This window comes from Nerophis ophidion, linkage group LG09 (assembly GCF_033978795.1).
Source record: "Nerophis ophidion isolate RoL-2023_Sa linkage group LG09, RoL_Noph_v1.0, whole genome shotgun sequence".
Classification (NCBI taxonomy): domain Eukaryota; kingdom Metazoa; phylum Chordata; class Actinopteri; order Syngnathiformes; family Syngnathidae; genus Nerophis; species Nerophis ophidion.
The window spans coordinates 22,094,288-22,107,223 of NC_084619.1; the positions used below are offsets into that span (position 1 = coordinate 22,094,288).

A 12,936-nucleotide genomic window follows, 5' to 3' on the forward strand; every position below is an offset into this window, starting at 1 on the left:
ATACGTTTACTAAACAATCTGTCACTCCTAATTGATAAATCCCATGAAATCGTATACGCCTAGTCTCTTATTTGAATGAGCTAAATAATATTATTTGATATTTTACGGTAATGTGTTAATAAGTTCACACATAAGTCGCTCCTGAGTATAAGTCGCACCCCCGGCCAAACTGTGAAAAAAACGGCGACTTATAGTCCAAAAAATACGGTATCTTCCAGCTGCACAATTTGTCAAGCTTTTAAGTCATTTTTAAAGAGGAACCACATTTTGGGGGGAATTTTGTCCATTACTTACAATCCCAATGTGAGACAGGAAGATCACTTGTTTTTCTTTTTTATACATTCTAATTTGTGATATACAGCAAGTACATTGCACGGTGGTTAACAATGAAACTAAATAGAGTCATCCCTATAAAAATCTTCCAAAAACCACCAACACAATTGTTTTTGTCATGACCTGAATGTTAACTAGTGTTAACGAGATTGTTATCATAAGTGAGGTACTGCTTTACTGCTTTTAGCGGCGCCGTGATCACAGTAAGGCAAATAGCTTATGCAGCGGTTGGCATATTGAGCTGGTGAGCTGCTGCATTGCCTCTGTGTTGGTAAAAGTGCAGGTTTAGATTACAAATTATGCCTCTCACTTGCACAGTAGAAGGTTGTGGCCATAAACCGAGAAGTTGGTCAACTTTGACATTCAACTCGGACCCGGAAATTGCAAGAAAGATACAAAAAGAATCTAGTTTGCACTGACATTCACCTGGTGTGGATTATGAACAATTTGTCAGCAAAGCGGGAAGATATACACGTTCCATAGGCAGAATAGAGCGGATCCCATTGCCTCCATCGTTACTATAGATGACTCATGCTAGCATTTTTTTATGCAGTTCCTCTTTAAATAAAACACATACTGTATAGTTTGGGGTGGTGTGGCTTGGTTGGTAGAGTAATTTGAGGGTTCCAGGTAGGGTTGTAGGGTATACCGCTATTTGTATAGGACCGTGATACTAATTAATCATATTCAGTACTATACCGCCTCTGAAAAGTACCGGTCCACCATTGATGGATCTACTACTATGATTACGTCAATAACTGTTGGCATCACAACATCTTCTTTCGTTTTTTTTTTTTAAATGTATAATATGTTTATGAACTCAGGAAATATGTCCCTGGACACATGAGGACTTTGAATATGACCAATGTATGATCCTGTAACGATATGCTGTCGGATTGATACCCAAATGTGTGGTATGATCCAAAACTAATTTAAAGTATCAAACAACAGAAGAATAAGTGATTTTTACATCTTAACATAAGTGTAGACAGAACATATCAAAAGAGAAAGTAAGCAGATATTAACAGTAAATGAACAAGTAGATTGATAATTCATTTTCTACCACTTGTACCTAATAATTTTGACAAAATAGACTGGAAAATGACACAATATGTTACTGCATACATCAGCAGCTAAATTAAGAGCCTTTGTTTGCTTACTTATTAATTAAAGACAAGTTATCTTGTATGTTCACTACTTTAATTAAGGACAGACTTGCAATAATAAACATATGTTTAATGTACACTGTAAAAAAAAAAATCTGTAAAAAAACGGTCATCTACTGGCAGCTACGGCTGCCAAACAAAAACCATAAAATTAAAGTAAAACATTGTAAACCAAATAGTATTCAAAAACATTATATTTACAATAATTTTCATGGAACATTTTGCGAAAAAATATCATAATTTTACAGTTTTGCAGAAAAATACCTTTATTCTACAGAGTTTTTCCAAATTATTACAATCAACCAACTTTAATGAAGTGACAATGCTGGCAGTTCCAAAGAAAAATACCATTATTTTACACATTTCTTCTGAATTGTTAAGATCAGGGGTCTTAAACTCGATTTACCTGGAGATGCAGAAACTACCTGAAAAGTGGATTCACCTTCTTTGAATTGCTATCCCGACCTAGCAACATACTTACCAATCCTTCCGAGAGACTTCCTGTGACCCTCGCGAAGGATTGTCCCGATGTTCGCCCGGCCAAGTATTTTAAGGGCGTGCCGTGACAACACTGCCTTCATCGTCCTCGACAACTTTTCGTCGCTTTCGCTAATTCACCATACAAACAGCGCGCCGACTACGGTTTCATATGTACATTCAAAAGCGACTGCAAGACATACTTGATCAACAGCCATACAGGTCACACTGACGGTGGCTGTACAAACAAATTTAACAATGTTACAAATATGCACCACACTGTGAACCCACACCAAACAAGAAAGACAATCACATTTTGGGAGAACAACCGCAATATAACACAAAATAAACACAAAAGAACAGATACCCAGAATCCAATGCAACGCTACTCTTCCAGGCTAAACCCCCACCACCACCCCACATCACTGCCCCCCTCCGTGCCTGGTTGAGGTGGGTGGGGTTTGGTGGTTGCGGGGGTGTAGCCCGGAAGAGTAGCACTGCATGGGATTCTGGGTATTTGTTCTTTTGTGTTTATGTTGTGTTACGGTGAAGATGTTCTCCCGAAATGTGTTTGCCATTCTTGTTTGATGTGGGTTTACAATGTGGCGCATATTTGTAACAGTTTTAAATTTGTTTGTACGGCCACCGTCAGTGTGACTTGTATGATTGTTGGCTGTTGATCAAGTATGTCTTGCAGTCACCAACGTATGTCATATTACAGAGAAAAATGTTAAATTGTTAGTATGAGCATGAACCTTTATATAAGAGGCTACATATATTTTTCGACTTTAATGTAATAATACACATAAATATTTAAAAAAATAAGATTTACCTTAAAATTACATATAAAACTGTTAGATTGTTAGTATGGACATAGACTTTTATATACCAAGCTACATATTAAATGAAAGTTAATTACTGTAATTTTACATGAATTTGAAAGTAATTTGAGAAAACAGAAAATGATATGTATAATTAATTTGGTATTTTTCTGTAAAAAAAATAGAAATATACATAGTTTGGCATCCATCCATCCATCCATTTTCTACCGCTTATTCCCTTTTGGGGTTGCGGGGGGCGCTCGCGCCTATCTCAGCTACAATCGGGCGGAAGGCGGGGTACACCCTGGACAAGTCGCCACCTCATCGCAGCATTACTGGCATATTACTTAAAATAACAGGCGGTTTGTTTTTTCACAGATAATGTCTTCAATTCTACAGTTTTATAACCTATTTTAAAAAAAATAGAAAATTACAATAGAAATTTAGAGTAAATCAACCATAAAAATAGGATTTTTTTTTTTTTTTACAGTGCACCCTAAGATAGTTTGTGGTCCCCTTTATTTAGAAAAGTACCGAAAATTATCAAAATAATTTTGGTACCGGTACCAAAATAATGGTATCGGGACAACACCAGTTCCAGGTTCGATCCCCACTTCCGCCATCCTAGTCACAGCTGTCGTGTCCTTGGACAAGATACTTCACCCAACTGCTCCCAGGGCCACCCACACTGGTTTAAATGTAACTTTACTAAAGCGTTTCACTACGTTAGGCGCTTTGAGTCACTAGAGCAAGGCACTATATAAATATAATTCACTTCACTAGATTGTTGTTTACAACTATATTACGCTACAATTTGCTCCTCAGTTGCCATTATTTCATGTTTGTTCTTCCCCTTTCGCTACACATGAGGGCTATTGATTGCGGTCCATCCAGCACTGCACGCTCACTATTTTGTCAGGGTGAAAGCACTTAACCCCTAAAAAGGCAAAGTGAAAGTATGGTATTGCGCAAATAGAGACGCAACATGAGACTTCTCACAGACGCAAAAAGATTACATTTATATTGATATTTCTCATGGGAATAAATCAGTGACTTGGTTTGAAAAAGTAATACTTGCGACAAGCCTTTCTTGTTCCTAGACTACAAATGATGACACATATATTTTGACGTATTTCACAGTGATCGTTTTGGAGGATCTCCGTTTTAACAGCTATTGTTGGCTTTGACAGACGTGGTGCTCTTTTGCAACTCAAGAGTTGTTGTTTTTTCATTACAATAGGGCGGGGGTCTGCAACCTGCAGTTTTAGAGCTGCCTGCGGCTCTTTAGCCCCACCCTAGTGGCTCCCTTGAGCTTTTTCAAAAATGTATGAAAATAGAAAAAGATTGGGGAGAAATACATTTTTGTTTTAATAGGGTTTCTGTGGGAGGACAATATGACACAAACCTCTCTAAATGTTATAAATCTTACTGTTTGTTTTAAACATGCTTCACTGATGAGTGTTTGGCGAGCGCCATTTTGTCCTACTAATTTTGGCGGTCTTTGAACTCACCATAGCTTGTTTACATGTATAACTTTATTCAATGATGCCACAGAAAGACGTGTTTTATGCCACTCATTCTTTGTCTCATTTTGTCCACCAATCGTTTTACACTGTGCCTGAACACACAAAGGTGAGCTTTGTTGATGTTATTGACTTGTGTGGAGTGCTAATAAGGCATATATGGTCAGTGCATGCCTGCAAGCTAATCGATGCTAACATGCTATTTAAACTAGCTGTATGTACATATTGTATCATTATGTCTCATTTGTAGGTATATTTCAGCTCATTTAATTTCCTTTGCTTATGTCGTCTGTGTATTCAATTTGTATCTGCATTTCTCTTGACACATTTGTATGTAATATTGTCTGCATTTCTGATAGTTATTCGTGTGCCGTTATAGACCACAGCAAACGTAACCCAGCTTGCATAGATTGTTATAAAACCGTTAGAAGAAGACAGCCCGTCATTTCCTTTAAGTAGGACACACACATCTATACCTTTGGACATTCTAAGCCAGTAATTTAGAGGAGTTATCTCACCCTCTGGTACGTTTTACTAATGTTTTCTAATCTTGAAAAATTGTGTAGAATAAATATTACATTTCAACAACAATGATTTGTTTCAGCCTGTGACACAGTCATTTTGATAGTAGGTCAATATAGCTAATATAGACACTTATATCATATATTGACTTCATTATATCACTGGTAGAAAGAAGGCTTTCAATTTGTTGTGGCTTCAGACAGATTTTTTTTGTATTTGTGTTCCAATAGGGGGGCAGCACGGTGGAACAGGGGTTCGTGCATCTGCCTCACAATACGAAGGTCTGAGGTTCGATCCTGCGCTTGGGATCTTTCTGTGTGAAGTTTGCATGTTCTCCCCGTGACTGCGTGGGTTCCCTCCGGGTACTCCGGCTTCCTCCCACCACCAAAGACCTACTGTCCGAAGGCAGCTGAGATAGGCCCCAGAAGGGACAAGCGGTAGAAAATGGATGGATGGTCCAATGAGATGCTTTCAACATTTTGGGTTTAACCAAATGCATTAGGTTGTAATCATCCTTGCCAATAGCTGGGGTTTTGGCACCACTGTCTAGACTAGCCTACTTGGATGAGAGGTGAAACACTTTTTAAGGAAAACCCACAGCAGTTGCAATTGATTGAATTCCCCGAGAATACAATTCAAATACAAATATCAGTATGATTAACCCTGGGCTTGATAAGAGCAATAAAGTGTGCGACAACACAATAATTAAATGTCCATACCAATGCCATATACTGTAGATCCCAGTTGTATAAGTCACTGACACTACAAAGGCAGAGATCAAGACAGGAGTCCGTGAAAAGCTTGATTTATACATGGGGACACAAATGAATGTTTTATTGGAATAAGAGAGACATACAGATGCATGTGACAGATGTGTCTTTCTGTCCTTTGGAGATACGCACCTATTTAAAAATGCAGATTAAAAAAAAGCATTTGAACCTTCGCTTTAGACCAATGGTTCCGTCTTTTTTCAGTGATGTAACGCCTGTGAACATTTTTTTTTTTAATTCAAGTACCCCCTAATCAGAGCAAAGCATTTTAGGTTGAAAAAAAGAGATAAAGAAATAAAATACAGCACTATGTCATCAGTTTCTGATTTATTAAATTGTATAACAGTGCAAAATATTGCTAATTTGTAGTGGTCTTTCTTGAACTATTTGGAAAAAAAGATATAAAAATAACTAAAAACTTGTTGAAAAATAAACAAGTGATTCATTTATAAATAAAGATTTCTACACATAAAAGTAATCATCAACTTAAAGAGCCCTCTTTTGGGATTGTACAAGAGATTCATCTGGATTCATGAACTTAATTCTAAACATTTCTTCACAAAAAAAGAAAACTTTAACATCAGTATTTATGGAACATGTCCACTAAAAATCTGGCTGTCAACACTGAATATTGCATTGTCGCATTTCTTTTTACAGTTCATGAACTTACATTCATGTTTTGTTGAAGTATTATTCAATAAATCTATTTATAAAGGATTTTTGAATTGTTGCTATTTTTAGAATATTTAAAAAAAATCTCACGTACCCCTTGGCATACCTTCAAGTACCCCCAGGGGTATGCATACCCCCATTTGAGAACCACTGCTTTAGACAACTGGCCAATTGTTACTTGCACTCAAACCACGCTCCTTTGTCTCTATGTGCAACTAATCTGACTTTCTTCTTACCTTTCCATTATCATGTCGAGCTAATTCTAAATATGGAACCCACATTTTTTGACTAAAATGAATGGACCAATCATTCCACATCAATTAGTCTATCCATCACTGCAGATTAGAGGAGTGGGGCATGAGAAACAAAGGAGAAAGAGATGAAATTTCCATCATGACCTGGGTACCTACAATTACTACATGATGACCTTGTTAGCAAATTCAAATGGAGGAACGCAGCTTTAGAACCCTTTACACGTACATGTTCTAATCTACAGATGCTTCTTTGTATCAGTCTTTCAGTATGACATGGACCATAAAAAGCACAACAGACGGTAAAATGGTGACTATTCTAGATACTACTTAAAATAAGCAATGGTTGGATATTCCTTGTAATTATTCATCTCTGTTTCTGCAAGCATTACTACTTCTACCCGGAGTTGAAAATGTAATGCGCAAAAAGAACTATGATGATTTTTTCTGTTCCGACTTATACATGTTACAATGTTGGATATTTACATAAATAATGCCAACATTTGTTACTGTATTTTTCGGACTATAAGTCTCAGTTTTTTTCATGGTTTGGCCGTGGGTGCGACATATACTCCGGAGCGACATATGTGTGAAATTATTAACACATTACCGCAAAATATCAAATATTATTTATCTCATTCGCGGAAGAGACGAAGAAAATGTCAGCAATCGTCACACACACGTCAACCAATAAGAATTGGGCGGGGGAGGGTCATGGCAGAAGTGCATTGTGGGTCATGGGATGCTAACTGCTATATGCTTCTGCCGTAGCTATTAAAATGAATCATTTCATCTTGGCGGTAACTTATAAAAACTGAGAAGGGCTGAACAAAAATGGCACCTAAAAGGAAATCATGTACTGCAGATTACAAGCTGGACGTAGTGAAATATGCAGCAGAAAACGACAAGAGGAAGCGGCGCATACCTTTGGAGTTGGCAGAGTTGTTTAGAAGCGACATCAAGGAAGAAGATTTCATCGGATTTAGCGATTCGGAGTGACAGATTGTTTGGTAAACGTATAGCATGTTCTATATGTTATAGTTATTTGAATGACTCTTACCATAATATGTTACTTTAACATACCAGGCACGTTCTCAGTTGGTTATTTATGCGTCATATAACGTACACTTATTCAGCCTGTTGTTCATTATTCTTTATTTATCTTAAATTGCCTTTCAAATTTCTATTCTTGGTGTTGGATTTTATCAAGTAAATTTCCCCCAAAAATGTGACTTATACTCCACTGCGACGTATATATGTGTTTTCCTTCTTTATTATGCATTTTCGGCCGTTGCGACGTATACTCCGGAGCGACTTATAATCGGAAAAATACGATATATCATAAAGTTCATGTATGCACAAGCTTGCACTAATGAGTGGTTCTACACTATAATTTTGGTATCGTGAACAAAATGTATTTCGATACTTTTTAAAATATAAGTTGGCCACAAAAAAGTAATTGTTTATCTATTATTTTAACAGGAACTCTTATTAAAAATATCTTTCTTATTGTAATCAAAGAACAAATTTGGCGCTAAAGGGGAACTGCACTTTTTTTGGAATTTTGCCTATCGTTCACAATCATTATGATAGACAGGAAAACAAACGTCTTCTTTTTTTTTTTTTTTTTAAGTTTTCCCATCCATCCATTTTCTACCGCTTGTCCCTCTCAGGGTCACGGGGGTGCTGGAGCCTATTATAGCTGCACTCGGGCAAAAGGTGGGTTACACCTCAAGTTGATAAAAAACCCTCCAGCAACATTTTAAATACACAATACTAGTCTATTTATAATGTAGTAACAGACGTGTTCATAACATTATGTAATATATTTAATCTTTATCGTATTTTGATCATGTCTATCATTTCCGGGACTGATTTATTCCGGGCATGGATTTCTGTTTCCACTGCAGTGCACGTCTAACTTCTGGCAAAATGTGTGTTCCTACTTCCGGAATCAAACACAAGTGTGTTTTCTAATGATGATAAACTTGGTAACAAACAACAAAGACTATTATTTTTGGACAAATGAGGATTTAAAACCTTATACTTTTGAAGCCTAATAAACTGCTGCTTATAGAAGCGAACATTAAGGAAGAGTGAGACGTTGGAGCAGACAGAGGCTGGGAGAGTGAGGTGAAAGCAATTTTGACGCTATAGATATAGAACTTGGAGCCAAATTCTTTTGACATAAGTTGATTGCTTACCCAAAATCAAAAAGAAGCATCCCAGGCCAGCTGGACCAGACGAACAACTGTCCATCAAGTGAGTCACTTTAATATTGATCATGATACACACAGCATGTCATGAGTGTTAGTACAACTACAGTACATACGCTGTCTGGCTAGCTCAGCTGTGTACAAACAAAACAGGAAATGTGAGCTGATACTTTACAGATACTATAATATGATTGTTCATGTTTTTCAGTCAGTACGAATTGGTGTCATATCCCAGTGTTGAGGATTACAAATCCAAACGCATTTTGTGTTGTTGTAGAAGCTAGTTTATCGCTTACTGTAGTTAACTTTTACGGCTAATACCGAAGCACGTCGATGTGCTACTACTAAAGAAAAATAGTGCCTCAGTGTTCGCTCTTACAATAATAAAGTGTGGCTATAGCTTGGTTATTATACAGGTTACAGAATGTAAATGAGTATTGTTGACGTTTTGTGAAGGCATTCGTGAAGTGCTCCCATTAGCTGCATTATTAGCCACTTGGAACAAGCCGATTGTTATAGGCTAGAAAGTGAAAAAAATAAAAATAAATAAATTAATAAAAATATATATATAAACTTTGGTCTTGTTGTCTCTCATATTGATTGCAAATGATAGGCAAAATTCCAAATACAAGTGCAGTTCCCCTTTAAATAGTGAACATATAGACAAAGTCTCTATTAGTAGAAAGTAAGGCTCCTAATTTGGGTGCTGACATATGCAATAACCTATTGTGTCATTTTCCATTCTATTATTTTGTCAAAATTATGAGGGACAAGCATTAGAAACTAATTAGTGGATAGATCATGAATCTACTTGTTCATGTACTGTTAATATCTGCTTACTTTCTGTTTTGGGGAAGGCGTGGCGAAGTTGGTAGAGTGGCTGTGCCAGCAATGAGGGTTACTGGTTCAATCTCTACCATCTACTATCCTAGTCACGTCCGTTGTGTCCTTGGGCAAGACAGTTAAACCCTTGCTCCTGATGGGTCCTGGTGAGCGCCTTGCATGGCAGCTCCCACCGTCAGTTTGTGAATGTGTATGTGAATGGACGAATGTGGAAATACCGTCAAAGCGCTTTGGGCTCGTTAAAAAGGGGTAGAAAACCGCTTTACAAGTACAACCCATTTACCATTTTTAACAAGTTCTCTACATTTCTGTTCAAATGTAATAGGCACATATTCGCCTGGATACCTTACGTAGGTTCTGGATGACACTAAAAATTTGGGCTTGGATGCAAAACCACATAGTTAGAGGGTAATACATTGGTCATAAAAACATCCTATGTACAGGCACACATTTCTTAAAATTATAATTAACAAAAAAGGACAAAATATTTTGTGATAATAAAAACAATATTGATGTAATCATTGTATTACAGACTAGATGCGACTCTTGTACTTGGTATCATTAAAATCGAAATTTGTGTAGATACCCATTTGTTTACATTCAGGAGCGATAGTTTGCTGTTAACAGTTAGCTATTATATCCTCATACGGTGTGTAGTGAAGCATGTTTAGCTATTCCTCGTCCTACAGTGATGATACTTGAAAGAAATTGTTTATTTGTCATCATGGAGGCAAGTATTAGTGCCTTAGAAGTAGCTAAAACTGTGTGGAGTACCTTTGTTAATTCATTAGTACCGTGGTACATTATTATTACCGGTACTCTGTACTCTAGCTTGTGGATGGCTACCAAAAGCGCTTTATCGCAGTGAAACTTGCCAAGGGACATGTAAACAAATATTAACATTGCTGTATGTATACTTTTCACCCAGCAGATTTGGTCATATTTTCAGTAGACCCATAATAAATTCATAAAAGAACCAAACTTCATGAATGCTATTTGTGACCAACTAGTATGTGCTCCAATCACTCTATAAGAAAAAAAAAAAAAAAGAGTTGTGGAAATTATTGGAAACTCAAGACAGCCATGGCATTATGTTCTTTACAAGTGACCACGACTCTATGTTTGAATAGTGTATATTTTCAAAAGATAAATTCTAATGTTTCATTTGCAATCTGAAGGTTACGCCTCCACACACCAACTGTTTGCAGACAGACTCAGAAAGCGAGTTAGAAATGTGAACGTGGCACAAAATATTCACAAACCGTACACCAAAGCAAGGAAGTGTGTTAAATGTAGATTAGAATCATCATTGGTCGTATTTAACATTTCCTTAACAAAACTGCTAATCCCGACTGAGCAGAGGACCTGTTTTAGCTCAAACACAAAGTGGATCTTGATCAGGGTGAAACTAACTGCTCAGTAAATACGAGGAGATAAGTATATCCCCGGGGCATTGCGCTGACTGAGGAATCTTTGCATCTCATTTATCATGTTACATGATTTAGGCCAGTCCTTCGGGAAAACAAGCTATCTTTGTCATAAGTTATGCCAATGGCTAATACGACCATCTGTGGACTACGGACCATCAGTCAAGAGTAGTGTGCAATCGATGGAGACGAGAATAGTGTCATCTTTGAGTGATTAATCGTAGAGGGACATCTTGAGCTCCCAGAGAGCTGATGTGGCTACAGCTGAGGCAGCAGGCCCGCCAGGCCAAGTAGTCACACAACACCTATCCCATATCTGGACATCCTCCCCACCCCTTACACAGAACATCATGCACCGGTCTCTGCCAATCTCCTGAATAAACAAGCCTCCGGCAGTACCAGAAAAAGGATAATAGTTCACCTGGAGGTGACACGAAAAGAAAACAGACCTCTTTGCATAACAAATGGAGATATGCACAACAAAAGCAAATAGGCATCCTGATAAAGGATTATACAAACATGTCCAAAACGGGAAACAGTGATTTTTTTTTAAGCACAATGCAAGCCACAGTTGTAGGATATCAAAGTCATCTCGCTACTATGTACATTTGTTGAATCTGAGGTACGTGCATCAGTGGGAAGTTTTTTACCATGGGCAAAATACACAGAAGGCCACAGCCTGGATGTTATGATCTGTTTATTGATATTTGTATTTTGAAAATATATTTGTACATACTGAGGATGTGACAGTATTTCAGTTTCAAAGTCTTCACAAAAATGCAGTGAAGCGTGACAATATCGAACAAAACTCGGTGTGTTTTTTTTTTTTTTTTTAGCGTTTGCCGGGTCTTATAATAGACTACATCTCCCAGAATGCTCAACGCAGTGCGGGGCGGCAAGTGAAGTGTTTGTAGTCGGTGAGAGGAATTGTTTTTTTTGGATATTTCCTGAAAAATGTCATCAAAATCTATTCATAACTCTTTTAGTTATATTTCTAACAAACAGACAAACACACCCTGACAAAAAACATGCCGTATATTTTGGATTATAAATCGTTCCGGAGTATACGTCGCACCGGCCGAAAATGCATAATAAAGAAAAAAAACATATATACGTCGCACTGGTAAGTCGCATTTTTGGGGGAATTTTATTTGATACAATCCAACACTAAGAATAGACATTTGAAAGGCATTTGAAAATAAATAAAGAATAGTGAACAACAGGCTGAATAAGTGTACGTTATATGACGCATAAATAATCAACTGAGAAGGTGCCTGGTATGTTAATGTAACATATTATGGTAAGAGTCATTCAAATAACTATAACATATAGAACATGCTATACGTTTACCAAACAATCTGTCACTCCTAATCGATAAATCCGATGAAATCTTCTTCCTCGATGTCGCTTCTAAACAACTCTGCCAACTCCAAAGGTATGCACCGCTTCCTCTTGTCAAATACCCTCATCAGTGAAGCATGTTTAATATGAACAGTGGGATTTATAACAATGAGTGAGGTTTGTGTCATGTTTGTCCTCCTACGGAAACCATATTAAAACAAAAAATATATATTTTTCCCCCACCTTTTTCCATTTTCATACATTTTTGAAAAAGCTCCAGGGAGCCACGAGGGCAACGGTAAAGAGCCGGATCTAAAAACTGAGGGTTTCCAACCACTGGCAAGGTTGTACAAAATCAAATCACAGTTCACATAATCAGGATTCTGGTTGACCTCCAAATTGTTCAGAAGCTGACGTGACGGTCCAATCCAGTTCATGTGGAACTTTTGAAAGGATATTTTATCCCAAAATATGCTCGTTGTTTAGTCATTTGGAATGTTTAAACTTTGAGATACCGCTGCAGAGGGGGAGGTGAAGAAGTGAACCCCAATGCCGTCACAGAGATCCTGCAAAA

The 12,936-nt window shown here is 37.3% G+C and overlaps 1 protein-coding gene across 1 annotated transcript in view; it reads right to left on the reverse strand.

Annotated features, from left to right (window-relative positions):
* The window catches only part of macrod2 (mono-ADP ribosylhydrolase 2), a 1,231,520-nt gene that overhangs the window by 964,853 nt on the left and 253,731 nt on the right, over positions 1-12,936 (reverse strand). The window lies entirely within an intron of this gene.